The 20,765-nt window shown below is 35.1% G+C and overlaps 1 long non-coding RNA gene across 24 annotated transcripts in view; it reads left to right on the top strand.

The window, feature by feature from the left end:
* The window catches only part of LOC309660117, a 187,477-nt gene that overhangs the window by 47,318 nt on the left and 119,394 nt on the right, over positions 1–20,765 (top strand). The gene's annotated exons all lie outside the window — the stretch shown is intronic.

The raw sequence follows: 20,765 nt of genomic DNA, 5'->3' as shown, positions 1-20,765 counted from the left end.
TCATAGCTTCCATACTTCCTTACACAAAAGTGAACACAACGAAAGGAACAGCTCAGTGAATAATCAAAAAAAGAATGCTTGCAAAACAACTAGTTCAAGAACTAGAACTTTGCCAGTATCTGAGAAAATCTCCTGTGTCCCCATCCCAGCACTATCTTTTTATTCTTGCCCACAAGTCTGACTTTCAATCCTATGCATTTTTATCAGCTATTATGGGACTTTATACATAAAGCGTGCATTCTTCTGGGTTGGCTGATTTCATTTAACATTATTTTTGTAGACTCACATATGCTGCTGTATGCAGATATCATGGATAAAATTGCTATGAAAAATCATGCCAATGACTTGAGTTCATATGCCCACATTTCTGTTGCGGCTGTTCGTTAGAATTGTTGTGTCTTAAGGACTGTGTATCTTCACCTTCAGTGGCTAATGTTAAAATATTTTCCAAAGTGGCTGTGCCAGGTATACTTCCTTGGCAATAAGAGAACGGTTGCTCCGTATCTTTAGTCATTTCATGAGTGTGTAGTGGTGTCTCTTAGTGGTTTTAAATCATATTTTTAAGCTGGCTATTTGTATGCAGTCAAATCCCTCAGTCTTTTCCTTTTGACTAATTCAACATGTTTAGATTTTTCTTTAAAAGCCTACTATATGAAGGTCAAATCAATATCAATATTTTATTTTAATTCAAATAGCAATTGCTATTCTATTTTGATTTCTTAATTCTCCCTACAGTTTGTTTCCTACAGAGAAAAATACTTTAAAATTTTCTCTGAAATAGCTGACCAATTTTACCACATCATTTATGAAAATACAATTTTTACTCCTCCAAATTGTGTTGACTCCACTATTTTGTTAAGTTTTTATGTGAACTTCATAAGGTTTCAGGATTATTTCTTCTATTTCAATGATACGTCTATGATTCAAAGTCACGTAATTTTATTTATTGTAATTTTAACATATTCTTTAGTATTTAATTGTTGCCATTTAAGTAATATTTATTATATAGTCATACTATAACAACTGTCCTTGTTTTATTCTCACTTAAAAATAATTATCAGCTCTTTCACCTTTTTATTTTATATGGATGTTACGTTTTAAAAGTCTGGATTTCACTTTGAATTACATTAAATCTATTTTGGAAAGTGTTTCTAATATTAAATCCTCCAATCCAAGAAAATAGCAGTTTTCCCAATATTCTCAAGTCTTTTTTAATTTCAATCCGGAGGCTATAATTATTGATTTTGTTTTGTTTTGTTTGCTTTTAATGCGTATATTGAATATTTCTTGTTGGATTATCAGAATCATCTTGGCAAATGATTTTCTGTTTGTATAGTGGATTTCTACTGTCTGCTGTCCTCCAACTTCTTTTATTGAGACTCCAGCTGATGTCCAGAAGTTTTCTTGGCAAATGTTTAACATGGACAAACTGAGTAGGTCATCACAACTCAGTCTTTTATTACTACAAAATTACTTTGCATGGCTCCCGCAAGGGAAAAAAAAAATCACTGCAATAAATTCTAATAATAGTTAAAAACTACTAACTGATTATTGTGTACTAGACACTGCACTAACTGCTCTACGTCTAATAACTTATTTATTCTTCATTATCATGAAGTTTGCTATTGCCAGCCCCATTTTACAGATGAGAAAAATGAAGTACAGAAAAATTAATTAACTTTCCATGTTTCATACAGCTTGTAAATGATGAGGACAGATTTTAAAGCTAAATTGACTTGTGCAGTTTGTGTGTTTCTAATCAGTACACTGTATGTTATTTTTGTGCTTAAAAACATATACAGGATACACAGATTTTGTAGCCTTAAAATTAGACAGAAGAGGATAAATTCAAGCACAATGGAAAGTATGTCTGGAATGGTACAGGTTTCACTCAAAGAGGAGGTATCTTTGAGTGATAAAACCCATTATTATGGGTAACAAAATAATGATTAGTAAGAAATTAATAATTTCTTAATTCTTAAGAAATTAAACATTCTTGAATTGGAAAAACTCAGGATTGTAGCAAAATAAAGATCAGGTGAATATTGGGGAAATATCATGTTGAGAAGATTGATGTTCATTTCTATCCACGCCAGTTTTGAAATAAAATAGATGAAACCACGGATAGGTCATGGTGAATTACTTAGGAAAAAACATAGATGTATGCAAAATTGTAATAGGAATAGATAAAATTATTTTTTCAAAAAATATAGTTTCCTACCTGAAAATAGAAATATAAAAACAGGAAATATAATAATGTAATATTTAGAGTAGTGGCTTTCTCATCTAGACCAGAATCCACTGTAAAAAATCCATTTTACATCCTGATGCATGTCAACAGCAACAAAATAATGCAGGAGAAAATAATACAAACAAGAAAAAAAAATATGTTTGGAGTCTTAAGAATAGCAATTCAGAAGGCACAGATGTGTGTAACCCCAAAACAGTGTTTCAAGGAAGAGAAAGAGTCAGGGGCTTATAAAGACAAAAAGCCATGAGGTTGTTAAAAGTTGCCTGGCAAGAATTGTGATTGATCCTGATGTGAGTTAGAAAATATTCGTCCTTAAGGAATCATGAGTTATTTTAGGGTAGGGGTTCAATAAGGAGATAGAGTGTCACGGATTTCTGGCAGATGTTCTGGATGATGTCATTAGGTCAAAAGGTTAGATTTCATCCAAGCTGAGAGGTGCATAAGTCACATTTCCTTAATGGTCCTCCTGGCTTCATTTGAGAGAGCTCTCTTATCAATACTGACTCCATTTTGATTTTCCTTTTACATTTCTCCCTTTTGATTGAGATCTTTCTTTAGAAAGCATTGATTATTAATCATTTGGTTATTTGGCATCAGCGTCAACTCCCTTGTCACTGGGAAGGCTCATTCCCAGAGAGACATGTCCCAAGGAGGAGAGGAAGAGGTGGTTGTGAGAGAGATATGCTTTTAGAGAGTTTACGTCCACATTTGAGCAACAGGGGGCCATCTAGGAAGTGAGTCTTAGGCAACATTTGAAATGGCAGAAATTCATGGATCTTCATTAGGAGGAATCATATAAGGGTGGTCAATCATCTCCAGACATCAAACTCTCATTATTCCTGTGGAGGGTGTCATAGTATAGCAGCAAGAGATACAAAGTGTAAACTGTTTAAAAACAAAAAAGAGAGAACAAATTACAACAATGATTAGTATAATTAGTTGCAATCTGGATCACAATAAGCCACCAAGCTCAGAGGGGAGCCAGCTGAAGATTTCTGGATGTCAGGGTTGAACCCTCTTTTGCAATTTGAAATGTCTCTGACAACATCATCAAGTGTTTAGTTAAAGGGTGGTTTTAATTCTCAATGATTCCAATAAAAGAATGCAATGAAGACTGGAAACATTAGTTTGGAGAGTAATAGCCACATATTGAAGAAAATCTATCAGTAGAAGAATTCAGGATCTAGTCCGGTTTATAGGTAAATACCAACATTTTAAAGACAATTAAGAGTACTAGAACCTAATATCCACAAAGGTATATTACTAAAACATATTTTTTCTCTCTAAAATCACCCTCATTTTTACCAAATATAACCAAATTAAAGCTAATTCATTTGCAAAGTAAATCTGTTTTCGGTAAATGTGGCCTGATTATTTAGATAAGTGTTAGCAGGAATAGGGACTTATCATATAGGCTCTTTTAAATCTGCTTTACTGGAACTTTTCATAAGGAATCTAAGATTGAAATTTTAAAAGGCTTCTTGAAGCCAGGAAGCCATGCTAAAGACTTGCCATCGTATTCACCTGTAATACCAACAGATTTGGGTAAATTTCTCTTTTCGCAAGGTCTCCAAAGTATCTTGAGATTCCTGCACCTGCCAGGAAGTGACCACTTTTACTTAACTGGTAAGGCTATTTGGAATCCTGTACATATCAGGATATTTTTCCAAGGGTCTTCTTTGGCTCCATAACGTGTCTTAATTCCTTAAAGCTGTATGATCATATCTGAGTCTATGTGTGTCTCTCTCAAATAAAACATTCCAGTCAAAGCCTTGGTAATATAACCAATGTTTCCAAGTGTGTCCTGTTAAAAGGAGAGCAGATTCTTATTGAACTTACACAAATAACTATATTGCCATGAAAATAAGACAACTCACTTAGAGTTTCCAAATTCTGGAGGGATCAAGTAGGAGAAAAATATAAATGTTTAATCTTTGTTTACAAAGGTATACTTTATCAAATTCCTGCTTGAGAGAAAGGGTTTCCATAAATCAGGAAAAGCAAAACATAAAAGAACAATGTTTAAAATAAAAAGCCATTAAAATTATAATCATTCTCATCAGTTCATTCATTCCCATGGAATTAATTCTTGATCTTGATCATTTGTTAGCAGTTTATGAAGACATCAGTTTCTTCATTAGAGTTCTGTAATTCTCACCCAGTTCAATGATATGATTTGAAAGTTTATTAGAAACCTGTATTCTAGAGTGTCAGAGTCTTTTCCATGAATTTTTCTAAAGATGAAATATATTTGTAAATGCTTCAGAATAAAACAATAACTGTCTATAAATTACAAAAGACTTAAAATGGCATGGTTAAAGACCTGATTACAATGCAACTGACAAGGAAATTGCTATTTCTGTGACATACAACGTTTTGAGATAGCTATAATTAAGACTGATAATATTATACCGGGACATATCAGATTTCCAGAAATTTCACATAGTTTCTGAAATACTTACACTATATACCTATACAGATATAACATAAAGAAGGCTTAGTATTACCTCTTATTTGACAATGCTTCCTATGTAATTTAACCTATCAAATAACTCTGATTAGTTTATTTATAAGGACAGAAGCAAATCTTTGAGATATTTCAGGGGTATAAAAAGTTTTTGAAAATGCTTGGTTAAATAGGATTATAGGTCATTGTAAAACAATGCTTAGTTTCCCATTTTACCAAAGTAAAGATTAAAGACTTCATAGGGCAAATATAAAAGGTTATGTAGTTGTAAAAACCCTAGCTACAAAATATAGACTCTGTTTTTCTAGACAGATTACATTAAAGGCAAAAGAAAAAAAAAACTTTGTTTACAATTTCTCATTAAGACCAGACAAAATGTAAGAAAACTTTGTTCTTTTAACAGAGAGAAAAATGAACACTAAACTTAATTTTGCATTAGCTTACTTTTCACATTAAAATTCATTTACTTAATTAAATTCATTCCAATCTTGACCAATCCTGACAAAACATACAGTTCCTTTCTAAAGAATTCTTTTTCTCACAAGCCTTTTTCAACTTTCTATATCCATTTTAATGTGTTCCTTGTTATGCTTCTCATTTAGAAATAACCAGCTTTAGGACAAAATTACTTTATTTTCCATTAATAAAATGCATTTCCATTCCTTATACTTTTTAAAAAAATTTTCCTTGCATATGAAAATGATTTTCTTATTAATTTTAGCAGTATTAATGACATATATTAATGAAAAATTTTAGCACTTAGAAACCTTAATTTCTAGTGAAAACTAAGAAGTAAGCAATTATGAAGACTTTTACATTAGCAATCTATAGATTGGCAAACTTAAAAATACTTTTTATAATTTCTAAAAACAGGGTTTCTTATAGAAAATTTCTCAGTGTGGCACCAAACATATTTACTAATATTCCCAAATATCTTTAGTTCTCTGTAAAATGGAGCTTATGTTCAGTAATTAATCTCTCAGTACCTTATTTTACTTGGGAATGATCTAGATATTTAATAAATTTTCATCATTTAACTTAATTTATCAAAACTCTAAAGTTTTAATTTACCAAAAAGGTTTGGGGAAACTATTTTTAAATAAAACATAATTGTTTTTAAAGAGTTCACTTAAAAATTTGTTACATTTACATTTACTTAATCCATTTACATTTATTTAATTTACTTAGAAAAATATCTTACCATTTTTCTTGCTGACAAATTTTATAACAGAGATAATATGAACTTACTTGACTTTTAGTAAACCTAGGTACAATAAAAGTATTATACTTAATATTAATGCTTCTAAAGACATGCCTGTATTAATTAAACCAACAAATTAAATTAGCTTTAATACTGGATTCTAGTTAATACCTAATATTTCTCATTTCATGTGAACATGAAATTCATTTTTGTTAGTTTCTATTATATTTCTGAGAATTTATATAAGCACTTACTTTTTACGCCAATTAAATAGAGCTCTTTTACAAATTAACTTTGTTAATACCGTCTGAAAGTTGAAACATATCACATCTACAATGCACTTACATACATGCAGATAGACACAGACAGAAATCTCATAGTTTTTATTTTGAAACTTTAGTTATAAATCAGGTACAATATAAAACTCACTAGTTTATAAATAACAGTTGGAATAAATTAAGTCTACTCGCTCAGATGGCTAAAGTGTTTTCTTATTTATGGAAAAGCCATTTAAGATTTATATTTGCCCTTGACAAGCAATTTTAAGGAGGCAGTTTGGGCAAGAGAGTTCTTTGAGCAGTTTTAGTTTAAAAGGCTTCTTTTCCACTTTTCCTTTTTCAGTCTTAGGAATTAGAAATGATCTAGGTAAGAGTTCCCAGAGAAGACCAGGTAGAACATGTACATCTCAAAGGCAAAGAGAAAGAAATGCAAGCTCCTTCTCAAAGGACTTTTTTCCCTTAGAGTCATAATTTTGAAAAAATAATATTTTTTTCAGAATGGTTATAATAATCATAGACATTTCCATCAAGTCATCAGATATATTGTTACCTTCTGGGGGAGATCAATGTTAATGTTATATAAAGGTAATTCAGAGAAAGATGGATAGCAAGGAGAAGAGCCTTCAGAGGAACAGGAAAGAGCAGAGGAAGACAGGGAGAGATAGAGGTCTCAGAAACCTCAGAGAATTTTTCCAATTTGGAAACCTTTGTGATAATTATGAGTTAGTTTTTCTGAGGGAAGAAAATGTGGATTCATAATTATGTGTGTGGGCCTCAAAATACCAGTTGAAATATGTTTCCATTATTGTCTAATATTTTTTAGCTAATTGACTACACAGATAAACTAATTTAGGAATTTCAAAGGAGCCCCAAGTCAGCCAATTTAATTGTAAATCATTCCAGTAATCATAGTCCAACAAGACAAATACTTAAAGACTGGGGCTCATATTTCTTATACATAAAACCAGCAGAAAGTTCCAGAAGGAGACTGCTCTGCAGCCTTGCCTCTAGAGAGTGAACTTCCCATATTACAAGAGAAAAAAACTAAATAAAACAAGAAATGAAATCCTGAGAACAGAAGTTGGCAACAAAAACTAAATTGGAAAAGAAATCTCGAAGGCCACTCCTACAAAAATTGGAGGCTAAATCCCAAAAGCCACTTAAACAAAACGTACAAAATGGAAAGCAAAATCCAGAAAGCCATTCAAATAAAAACAGGAAGTGAAATCCTGAAGGACACTTAAACAAGACAAACAAAACAGGAAGTAAAATCTCGAAGGTCATACAAACAAAATGGGAAGTGAAATCCCAGAAGCCACTTAAACAAAAGAGACAACCCAAAGGACCTTTAAATAAAACAGGAAGCTAGATTCCAGTGTACAGTAGCCAGAAACAGAGGATACCCAAATAAACTAGAACCTTTTCCAAAGCAGGAGGTTTGAGAATAGGAGGACTCCAATGACACAGTCTGGGACCACTGAGGAGACAATATAGCACAGTGAACTCTTGTAGGTACCTTACATGAATCTAAGGTGGTGCCAGTGCAGGGGGTGGGGTGGGATGGGGGGCGGTACACAGAATGCTCTGTATCCCACTTCTGACACTATACAATGTTAACAAAAAACTAATGCAGAAGGGTGCAAATAAGAAAAGAGTTTATTTGTGGTCTTAAGAATTGCAGTTTGGGAGACGAAGACTTGGGTAACCCCAAAACAGTGTTTCAAGGAAGAGAAAAAGTCAGGAGCTTATAAAGACAAAAAACCACAAGGTTGTTAAAAGTTGCCTAGTGAGAACTGTGATTGACTCTGATGCAATTTGGAAATATTTGTCCTTAAGGAATCACAAGTTGTTTCAGGGTAGGGGTCTGATAAGTAGCAAAACTATCATGAGTTTCTGGCAGATATTCTGGATAACTTCATCATGTCAAAAGGTCAGCTTCTATTCAGGCTGAGAAGTCCATAAGTCACTCTTCCTTAATAGCTCCTTGGCTCTATTTTAGTGAGCTATCTTAGCAATACTTACTCAATTTTGATTTTCCTTTCACAACCAGTACACATAGAAACACCACACAATAGACCACACACACACACACACACACACACACACACACACTTCACAAAGCAATGATACTCTTACCATGTGCTCTGTATTCTATTTTGATTCTATTTTATTTTATTTTTATTTTATTTTTTTTATTTTTATTTTTTTATTATTATTTTTTCACTTTGAGTTGCAGTGTATTTTGCTAAAACTTTATAAACTTTACAAGGTTTGTTTTTTTTTTAACATCTTTATTGGAGTATAATTGCTTCACAATGGTTTGCTAGTTTCTGCTGCACAACAAAGTGAATCAGCTATACGTATACATATATCCCCATATTTTATTTTTTATACTAATCACACTCTATTTTACTGAAGTAATGACTTCCTAATGGTTTAAATGGCAGTACAAAAAGCTCTACAGGAAAATGACAGAAATAAAAGAAAAAAACAGGGGAAAAGCGGAAAAATATTAAGTGGTATTAAACTCAGTAGGATTGAAGATATACAGAAATCTATGCATTTGTTAAAAATCTTATGGGAAGTTTGCAATTAGAGCTGGACTGTAAGCTGGAGAATGTCAATAATAGATGATAAGAAGTAGACACATGAATTGTTATATTATGTACAAAATAATCTGACCAAGGACTGACACAGAATGGTAGATAATATCTTTAGAACTCTGGCTTTCAGCATTTTTATACCTTAAAATATTTGAGGGACAAAATACATGGTCTTTGCAACAGTGCAAGAGATTTATTAACTAAGCCAACAATTCTTAAGAGTGAGATGCATGAACACTTGGGAAATAGAGAGCTGGATGAATGTGAATAGAATTTTAGGGAAAACATTCCTTTAAGTGATCTTTTAGACGTTTAAAGGATATGCATTAGTTTCCTCTGAGGTCGCTGCCATAAATGCACCTGAATAGAAGCTGAGGTTGATTGAGGGCAAGGAAGTAAGACCAGAAAGCAGAGTTTTAATAAGCAAAACGGGACTTCAGCAACTATTATCTAAATTTTTTGAATATTTTCAGTAAAGACATTTTCTTTTTTTTTAATTGAATTATTATTATTATTTTATTTTTTGGCTGCGTTGGGTCTTCGTTGCTGTGCGAAGGCTTTCTCTAGTTGCAGTGAGTGGGGCTACACTTCGTTGCGGTGTGTGGGCTTCTCATTGCGGTGGCTTCTCTTGTTGCAGAGCACGGGCTCTAGGCACACCGGCTTAAGCAGTTGGGGCACGCAGTCTCAGTAGTTGTGACTCGCAGGCTTTAGATCACAGGCTCAGTAATGGCACATGGGCTTAGTTGCTCCGCGGCATGTGGGATCTTCCCGGACCAGAGCTCGAACCCACGTCCCCTGCACTGGCAGGCAGATTCTTAACCACTGCGCCACCAGGGAAGTCTCAAAGACATTTTCCAAGATCATTATTAAATGAATGACCTTTGGGGTTTTTTTTTTTTTTTCTGATTTCTTTCTCTTTAATAAAATATATGCCACAAATAATCATCAAATTTTTATCCTAAATGAGTCTGACCTGCTTTGTTTAACTTTCATTTCAGTTAACTCTATTTCAGTTAACTTTCTTAATGAGTAGGTTTATCTCATTCCAAAGGAATGTAAATACTATATGGAATTTTACTCTATTTTAGCCTCAGTTACCTTTCGAGGTAGTGATTAAATTTTGATTAAATGGTAATTGTGAATAACACCACTTCATGAAAGCAGCCACATGAGACTAGCTCCAACTACTAGCTATTAATAAACTGAAGGGAATGGACAGATCTTATCAAGCAGGGAAAGTTTTTGTGATTGTTCTCTGTGTTTATAAAATATGTTAATATTTCCTCTGAACTATTCTGAAATTACCCTTTTATAGTAAACTATGCATATTTAATCAGAACACCAACAGCAAAAAGTGCTGATTTTGATCAAGTTCTGAAATTCTTTAGACTACAGAAAAGATAAATAAATATACATTCAATGGAATCAAACTTTTACAATATGGAAGGCAAAGGGAAGTTTAGACTCTATAGTGTTATTTTATCACTGAAAACATGTATTATTGTAAATTATTTAAAGGATTATAAATGAATATCTAAGGAAATTCATGACGCCTTACTTCTTAGATTATCGAAGACTCAGATATAACAAACTCAAGGTAGTAAATCATTGTACTCAGTTTTATTTTTATAAAAATTGCTTCTGAAAAGCAGATTAGCTCCTTGGAGCTGGATATTTTTATATGGAATGGGACAACTAAATACATTCACACATCAACCTTAACTTTTTCAGGTTCAGAAGAGTAATGGAATCAATGGCTTTCTAACGCTTCTGAACTTGAAAAATCTCTCTGTGCAGTCTTGAGAAAGCCTCAAAGTGTTCAGCCATCAAACAATTTTAGGAAGAAATGAGCATAGTTGCTACATTAACTGTCACTAATAGAGATGCTAGATGAGGTAAGAGTTATAATACCAGAGTGTAAGTAAAGGATAAATAGTTTTAAATGCTGTTGAACATTTACAACATATGACATATTTTTTCCATATTTAAAATTTTAATAATAATTTGGTTTCACTATAAATATGATTATATATGTGGTACATTGAGAGATGTAAACTAAGTTTATAAACACAATGAAGTATAACTGTTATACTAATTCTCCTTATCTTATAAGCTTCTGACACTTATGGCTTTAGATCATGTATGAGGAATTATCTGTCTTGGCTGTAAAAGGAAGATCTCTTCCTTTCCTCTCACACCTCTTTCCTATTGAGAACTGTCTATGCAGTAAGCAAAAAAGACCACCTCATGGTTTCAAATAATATCCATATTGAACAATGTGTTTTTAATGTACTGCTACTTAGCTCCCCTTGAAGGGGAGGAAGAGAAAAAGTTTGATAGCTCTAATCCTACACTGCTTTTATATAACGTCTCTCTGTTAATGACTTCTATTTGCCTGGCAAATAAAATGCATGTCCCCACCTCTTCCACCACCATCTTAACATTTAAGGTCCTAAACTACAAGTAACTGCCAGAGGATTCAGTGTAGCCAGTGCCTTATGGGTATCACCACATTTGATCTTCCCAGCAACACACTGAGGCAGATACTCTTGTTATTCCCATTTTTCAGGAATCTGGGTCCCAAATAGGTTAGGAAACTGAGTTAATCATAAGCTTAGTGAGAGACACAGCTAGTTTAGAATCCAGATTTTGTCTGGTTTAGTTTCCTCAGGGTGAACTTCTTTGCCTTTATTCATACTGTTCTATTTCCCATTGACAAAATTTTAGCAACCACTCCTATTCATGATTTTCACGTGTTTTCTCTCATTCCTTTTGGCTCCATTGAGGTTGTTTCTCATCTCACTCTATCAGACATTAGGATCCAGTTTGCCTTAGTTATACCCAGGATGAGTCGGGCTGCAACTAACTGATATGAGTGGCATGAAAACTCTATTTGATGACTAGTAAAGACTATTGTGTTGGTTAGCAGTGCAATAATGACAACAAGTAACCAGGTTTTTTGGAGCTTTGGATGCTCCCATTTTTAAGGTATCCTTAATGCCTCTGCATATGTTTTTTTAAAAGCTACAGGGTTTCTAAGCATCATGCCCTCAAAAACCAATTTCTAAATGTAGGAGGGAAATGAGCTCTTTCATATTTCTTACATTTTATGATGGAATCCCTCTTCTCAGATTGCCCAAGATGTTCTATTGGCCAGTATTAATTAGTTCAACTAATTTTACATAGATTTACTTTAACATATATTTCTTAAGATCTTAGTATGTAAAAAATAAGTACTGTTATAAGCAGTGAGGATACATTCATTAACAAAACAGACACTCCTTTTTTGAGGTTTGAATTCTAGTTAGCAAAGACATACTAGACAACAACAAAACACATATATATGTCAGGTTGAAATAAGTGATAAGAAGGAAAAATACGTAAATAATAGGCTATACGAAGATGTTAGATGCACTAATAGTATTCAGACATCAAGTAATACAGACTTAAAATTTTAAGTGGAAAAATTGGGAAATTAAATGCACCAACAGTGGTGAGAAAAATTGTAAAGGAAAAGTAAATGCAAATTAGGTTTGGAGAATAAAAGGACACAGGAGGGTTCAAGGAAGAGTCCTTCATTCTGCAGTAAAATGCTTGGGGAGACAATGATACTATTGATGGGGAAAACTGGAGGTCTTCTCTCCAAAGAAATTGGAGGAATTCACTGGGATACACAAAGAAAACTATTATAGATATCAGTGCCCAGATCACAGCCAGCCATCATATGGCATTTGTCCTGCCCATATGCTCTCCTGCCCATAAAAATGAATTTTGACATTCGACAAACTCTTGTCATATAATTAGAACCCTGTTTAACCTTTACACCATCTCATCCTTTAGTCTGAAAGGAAAAAAAAATAATTCTTAGATATATGTGTTAGACTGTCCTCAGAGACCAAAATAACCTAACATGAAAATAATGACCCCAGTGAAAAAAGAAATAAGACAAAAGAAAATAACTCAAAATACCTGCAAATAATATCCAATAGAGGCTTCCCATATTAGTTTCTCAGGGCTGCTATAGCCAGTTACCACAAACTGAGTGGCTTCAGACAATAGAAATTTATTTCATCACAGTTCAGAAGGCTAGAAATCCAATTTCAAGGTATCATTAGGACATGCTCCCTAAGAAGGCTGTAGGGAATAATCCTTCCTTGCCTTTTCCTAGCTTCGGAACATTCCCAGCAATCCTTGGTGATCCTTGGCCTATGACTGCATCATTCTATTCTCTGCTTCTGTCTTTACATGGACGTTTTATCTGTGTATATATCTGTTTGTCCTCTTCCTTCCTCATAAGAACACCAGTCATTGGACCTAAAGACAATTTTAATCCTTTGTAACCTCATCTTAATTTAACTAATTATGTCTATAAACACTATATTTCCAAATAATATTCTGATCATTCTGAATTTCCAGCTGAACATGAGTTTTCAACTAATTACACTTGTGAAGGTAAATATAAGATCATAATAAGATGAAAAAGAACTATCAGAGAATAGAAAAGAATACATACATTTAAAATATAAATGATTAAACAAAAATTAAATGGAAAAGTTAAAGATAAGTACATCAAAATAGCTCTGGGCATGGAACTAAGAAATAAAGGAATAAGACATAGGGAAAAAATTATAATTTAATTAAAAATAGACAGTCATTCTAATGAATAGAAGTTCTTTTTTTTTTTAAACATCTTTATTGAAGTATAATTGCTTCACAATGGTGTGTTAGTTTCTGCTTTATAAAAAAGTGAATCAGCTAGACATATACACACATTCCCATATCTCCTCCCTCCCGCATCTCCCTCACTCCCACCCTCCCCATCCCACCCCCCCAGGCAGTCACAAAGAACCGAGCTGATCTCCCTGTGCTATGTGGCTGCTTCCCACTAGCTATCTATTTTACATTTGGTAGTGTATATATGTCCATGACACTCTCTCACCCTGTCACATCTCGCCCCTCCCCCTCCCCCTATCCTCAAGTCCATTCTTTAGTAGGTCTGTGTCTTTATTCCCATCTTGCCACTAGGTTCTTCATGACCTTTATTTTTCCTTAGACTACATATATATGTGTTAGCATACTGTATTTGTTTTTCTCTTTCTGACTTACTTCACTCTGTATGACAGACTCTAACTCCATCCACCTCACTACAAATACCTCCATTTCATTTCTTTTTATGGCTAATATTCCATTGTATATATGGGCCACATCTTCTTTATCCATTCATCCAATGATGGACACTTAGGTTGCTTCCATGTCTTGGCTATTGTAAATAGACCTTCAATGAACATTTTGGTACATGACTCTTTTTGAATTATGGTTTTCTCAGGGTATATGCCCAGTAGTGGGATTGCTGGGTCGTATGGTAGTTTTATTTTCAGTTTTTTAAGGAACCTCCATACTGTTCTCCATAGTGGCTGTATCAATTTACATTCCCACCAACAGTGCAAGAGGATTCCCTTTTCTCCACACCCTCTCCAGCATTTATTGTTTGTAGATTTTTTGATGATGGCCATTCTGACGGGTGTGAGATGATACATCACTGTAGTTTTGATTTGCATTCCTCTAATGATTAATGATGTTGAGCATTCTTTCATGTGTCTGTTGGCAATCTGTATATCTTCTTTGGAGAAATGTCTATTTAGGTCTTCTGCCCATTTTTGGATTGGGTTGTTTGTTTTTTTGTTATTGAGCTGCATGAGCTGCTTGTAAATTTTGGAGATTAATCCCCTGTCAGTTGCTTCATTTGCAAATATTTTCTCCCATTCTGAGGGTTGTCTTTTGGTCTTGTTTATGGTTTCCTTTGCTGTGCAAAAGCTTTTAAGTTTCATTAGGTCCCATTTGTTTATTTGTGTTTTTATTTCCATTTCTCTAGGAGCTGGGTCAAAAAGGATCTTGCTGTGATTTATGTCATAGAGTGTTCTGCCTATGTTTTCCTCTAAGAGTTTGATAGTGTCTGGCTTTACACTTAGGTCTTTAATCCATTTTGAGTTTATTTTTGTGTATGGTGTCAGGGAGTGTTCTAATTTCATACTTTTGCATGTACCTGTCCAATTTTCCCAGCACCACTTATTGAAGAGGCTGTCTTTTCTCCACTGTATATGCTTGCCTCCTTTATCAAAGATAAGGTGATCATATGTGCGTGGGTTTATCTCTGGGCTTTCTATCCTGTTCCATTGATCTATATTTCTGTTTTTGTGCCAGTACCAAACTGTCTTGATTACTGTAGCTTTGTAATATAGTCTGAAGTCAGGGAGCCTGATTCCTCCAGCTCCATTTTTCGTTCTCAAGATTCCTTTGGCTATTCGGGGTCTTTTGTGTTTCCATACAAATTGTGAAATTTTTTGTTCTAGTTCTGTGAAAAATGCCAGTGGTAGTTTGATAGGGATTGCATTGAATCTGTAGATTGCTTTGGGTAGTAGAGTCATTTTCACAATGTTGATTCTTCCAATCCAAGAACATGGTATATCTCTCCATCTATTTGTATCATCTTTAATTTCTTTCATCAGTGTCCTATAATTTTCTGCATACAGGTCTTTTGTCTCCTTAGGTAGGTTTATTCCTAGATATTTTATTCTTTTTGTTGCAATAGTAAACGGGAGTGTTTTCTTAGTTTCACTTTCAGATTTTTCATCATTAGTATATAGGAATGCAAGAGATTTCTGTGCATTAATTTTGTATCCTGCTACTTTACCAAATTCATTGATTAGCTCTAGTAGTTTTCTGGTGGCAGTTTTAGGATTCTCTATGTATAGTATCATGTCATCTGCAAACAGTGACAGCTTTACTTCTTCTTTTCTGATTTGGATTCCTTTTATCTCTTTTTCTTCTCTGATTGCTGTGGCTAACACTTCCAAAACTATGTTGAATAATAGTGGTGAGAGTGGGCAACCTTGTCTTGTTCCTGATCTTAGTGGAAATGGTTTCAGGTTTTCACCATTGAGGACAATGTTGGCTGCAGGTTTGTCATATATGGCCTTTATTATGTTGAGGAAAGTTCCCTCTATGCCTACTTTCTGCAGGGCTTTTATCATAAATGGGTGTTGAATTTTGTCAAAAGCTTTCTCTGCATCTATTGAGATGATCATATGGTTTTTCTCCTTCAATTTGTTAATATGGTGTATCACGTTGATTGATTTGTATATATTGAAGAATCCTTGCATTCCTGGAATAAACCCCACTTGATCATGGTGTATGATCCTTTTAATGTGCTGTTGGATTCTGTTTGCTAGTATTTTGTTGAGGATTTTTGCATCTATGTCCATCAGTGATATTGGCCTGTAGTTTTCTTTTTTTGTGACATCTTTGTCTGGTTTTGCTATAAGGGTGATGGTGGCCTCGTAGAATGAGTTGGGGAGTGTTCCTCCCTCTGCAATATTTTGGAAGAGTTTGAGAAGGATAGGTGTTAGCTCTTCTCTAAATGTTTGATAGAACTCGCCTGTGAAGCCATCTGGTCCTGGGCTTTTGTTTGTTGGAAGATTTTTAATCACAGTTTCAATTTCAGTGCTTGTGATTGGTCTGTTCATATTTTCTGTTTCTTCCTGGTTCAGTCTCGGTAGGTTGTGCATTTCTAAGAATCTGTCCATTTCTTCCAGGTTGTCCATTTTATTGGCATAGAGTTGCTTGTAGTAATCTCTCATGATCTTTTGTATTTCTGCAGTGTCAGTGTTTACTTCTCCTTTTTCATTTCTAATTCTATTGATTTGAGTCTTCTCCCTTTTTCTCTTGATGAGTCTGGCTAATGGTTTATCAATTTTGTTTATCTTCTCGAAGAACCAGCTTTTAGTTTCATTGATTTTTGCTATTGTTTCCTTCATTTCTTTTTCATTTATTTCTGATCTGATCTTTATGATTTCTTTCCTTCTGCTAGCTTTGGGGTTTTTTTGCTCTTCTTTCTCTAATTGCTTTAGGTGAAAGGTTAGGTTGTTTATTCGAGATGTTTCCTGTTTCTTGATGTAGGCTTGTATTGCTATAAACTTCCCTCTTAGAACTGCTTTTGCTGCATCCCGTAGGTTTTGGGTCATCGTATCTCCATTGTCATTTGTTTCTAGGTATTTTTTGATTTCCCCTTTGATTTCTTCAGTGATCACTTCGTTATTAAGTAGTGTATTGTGTAGCCTCCATGTGTTTGTATTTTTTACAAGTCTTTTCCTGTAATTGATATCTAGTCTCATAGCGTTGTGGTCGGAAAAGATACTTGATACGATTTCAGTTTTCTTAAATTTACCAAGGCTTGATTTGTGACCCAAGATATGATCTATCCTGGAGAATGTTCCATGAGCACTTGAGAAAAATGTGTATAATGTTGTTTTTGGGTGGAATGTCCTATAAATATCAATTAAGTCCATCTTGTTTAATGTATCATTTAAAGCTTGTGTTTCCTTATTTATTTTCATTTTGGATGATCTGTCCATTGGTGAAAGTGGGATGTTAAAGTCCCCTACTATGATTGTGTTGCTGTCGATTTCCCCTTTTATGGCTGTTAGTATTTGCCTTATGTATTGAGGTGCTCCTATGTTGGGTGCATAAATATTTAAAATTGTTATACCTTCCTCTTGGATTGATCCCTTGATCATTATATAGTGTCCTTCTTTGTCTCTTGTAATAGTCTTTATTTTAAAGTCTATTTTGTCTTATATGAGAATTGCTACTCCAGCTTTCTTTTGATTTCCATTTGCATGGAATATCTTTTTCCATCCCCTCACTTTCAGTCTGTATCTGTCTCTAGGTCCGAAGTGGGTCTCTTGTAGACAGCATATATATGGGTCTTGTTTTTGTATCCATTCAGCCAGTCTGTGTCTTTTGGTGGGAGCATTTAATCCATTTACATTTAAGGTAATTATTGATATGTATGGTCCTATTCCCATTTTCTTAAATATTTTGGGTTTGTTATTGTAGGTGTTTTCCTTCTCTTGTGTTTCTTGCCTAGAGAAGTTCCTTTAGCATTTGTTGCAAAGCTGGTTTGGTTGTGCTGAACTCTCTCAGCTTTTGCTTGTCTGTAAAGGTTTTAATTTCTCCATCAAATCTGAATGAGATCCTTGCTGTGTAGAGTAACCTTGGTTGTAGGTTTTTCTCCTTCATGACTTTGAGTATATCCTGCCACTCCCTTCTGGCTTGCAGAGTTTCTGCTGAAAGATCAGCTGTTAACCTTATGGGGATTCCCTTGTGTGTTATTTGTTGTTTTTCCCTTGCTGCTTTTAATATGTTTTCTTTATATTTAATTTTTGATAGTTTGATTAATATGTGTCTTGGCATGTTTCTCCTTGGATTTATCCTGTATGGGACTCTCTGTGCTTCCAGGACTTGATTATTAACTATTTCCTTTCCCATATTAGGGAAGTTTTCAACTATAATCTCTTCAAATATTTTCTCAGTCCCTTTCTTTTACTCTTCTTCTTCTGGGACCCCTATATTTCGAATGTTGGTGCATTTAATGTTGTCCCAGAGGTCTCTGAGACTGTCCTCAGTTCTTTTCATTCTTTTTTCTTTATTCTGTTCCACAGCAGTGAATTCCACCATTCTGTCTTCCAGGTCACTTATCCGTTCTTCTGCCTTAGTTATTCTGCTATTGACCCTGTCTAGAGTATTTTTAATTTCATTTATTGTGTTTTTCATGGTTGCTTTGTTCCTCTTTAGTTCTTCTACGTCCTTGTTAAATGTTTCCTGCATTTTGTCTATTCTATTTCCAAGATTTTGGATCATCTTTACTATCATTATTCTGAATTCTTTTTCAGGTAGACTGCCTATTTCCTCTTCATTTGTTAGGTCTGGTGTGTTTTGACCCTGCTCCTTCATCTGCTGTGTTTTTTTGTCTTCTCATTTTGCTTATCTTACTGTGTTTGGGGTCTCCTTTTCACAGGCTTCAGGTTCATAGTTCCCGTTGTTTTTGGTATCTGTCCCCAGTGGCTAAGGTTGGTTCAGTGGGTTGTGTAGGCTTCCTGGTGGAGGGGACTAGTGCCTGTGTTCTGGTGGATGAGGTTGGATCTTGTCTTTCTGGTGGGCAGGTCCACCTCTGGTGGTGTGTTTTGGGGTGTCTGTGGCCTTATTATGATTTTAGGCAGCCTCTCTGCTAATGGTTGGGGTTGTGTTCCTGTCTTGCTAGTTGTTTGGCATAGGGTGTCCAGCACTGTAGCTTGCTGGTCATTGAGTGAAGCTGGGTCTTGATGTTGAGATGGAGATCTCTGAGAGATTTTCGCCGTTTGGTATTACGTGGAGCTGGGAGGTCTCTTGTGGACCAGTGTCCTGAAGTTGGCTCTCCCACCTCAGAGGCACAGCCCTGATGCCTGGCTGGAGCACCAAGAGCCTTTCATCCACACAGCTCTCATGCAGTGGCCTTGCTTAAGCTCAAAGCTGACAAAGTTGATGGAGAAGCTGCAGAACAGAGAACCTCCCACTGAGGGCAGAGCAGGTAGTCTAGGAGAAGGTGCAGTTGGGTTTTCTTGAAGTCATGAGGTAACAGAGTTGTCGAGATCAGTGGTCCCCATGCTCGTCCGTTCATCAGAATCACCTTGACTCTGGGCGGTTTGTGGGAACCAATTCCTTTCTTGCCGCCGCTCTCTGGCTGGAGTTTCCCGGGGTCATGGACCTTACCCACCGGGGCCCTCCACCCACGGCCGGGCTCCAGCAGGGGAGCGACTCTTCCCCGGCTGACTTCGGGGGCAAAGGTAGGGGGACCCTCCATGCTTCCAGACCGGCTCCTGGAGGGCGGAGCCCACCCGAGCCTCAGGCAGGACGCCACCCAGACAGGAGGCACGAGGCTTGGGCTCCGAGCCAGCGACCAGCCGGGCACTGCCGTTCGCCCCACGTGGCCTCACCTGCCGCTCCCCGGAAACCCGGACGCCGCCCCGCCCTCCCCGCGTGCTCGAAGTCCGGGTCCCGGGCCCCAGACAGCAATGGCGCAGCCGGAAACTGGCCTGAATAGAAGTTCTTTAAAGATTAATCCAACCAATAAGATTTTTAGAAATGCCATCTAATAATTCCATATTGTAAACCTGTAATTTTAGAAAGATCAAATAATAGAATATCTCTAAAGATTAACTAATAGTTTTAGAAATCCAAATAACAGGAAATCTAAAGAGATGAGGAAAAAAAAGGAATATTATTAAATGAAATAAGAAAACCTCCTACAGCACCATGAATCTTCAAACATAAATATTCTACAGATTTATTGTTAGAATCAATAAACAAATTAATTAAGGAAATCTCCTAAACATTTTTTGGAGAGAAAACAAGTCAGCTACAAAGAAATGAGAAACAGATTAGTGTAAAATTTCTTATCATCAAACTGGATGCTATAATTCCACTGAGCTTTGCTTTCAGATTTCTAAGAGTAAATTGTTTTCAGTTAAGAATTCCATAAACCATCAATCAAGTGCAGGGATGGAATATGAAAGTTTCCCCCATGCATTTTCATTGGAAGATATTTGAGGATATACTCCAATAAAATTTAATTTGAATAAACATAAAAGTTTTCACTAAGGTGGCAACATTTAAGCTGAAATCTGAAGGACAAGACCTCAGTTATATAAAAATTCAGGGAAGAATATCCTAGGCAGAAGATATCTAGCTAGTTATGTAAAGAAGTTGTATAGCATGAGCACATGCTCAGAATTGGTGTGGATAAGGGGTAGAAGTTTCAGAAGAGTGGAAGTGCTTTGAGTGAGGATAAAATAAGAAAAACATGTCAATAAATTGGATGCTGAGAATCAGCAAGAGCTCATATGAAATTAATTTGCCACTGAGCCAATTTAAATGGTATCCCACTTCACTGAAAATAAAGTCATAAATACTCTGCCCAACTGTTAATTCAATCCACTCTTTCTCTAATTGGGATTAAGTAATAAGAATCATTGGTATAAAAACTATGTAAATAAAATCTTGCAAATGATTTCAATAAAATCCTTCATCCTTTTTTTTACCAACACAACATTCTAAATTACAGTTTAAAAATACCCATGCTTAAGATGGC

The sequence above is a fragment of the Balaenoptera physalus genome (genome assembly GCF_965194825.1).
Source record: "Balaenoptera physalus genome assembly, chromosome: 4".
Taxonomy (NCBI): domain Eukaryota; kingdom Metazoa; phylum Chordata; class Mammalia; order Artiodactyla; family Balaenopteridae; genus Balaenoptera; species Balaenoptera physalus.
This window is presented reverse-complemented; position numbering and strand designations above follow the sequence as displayed.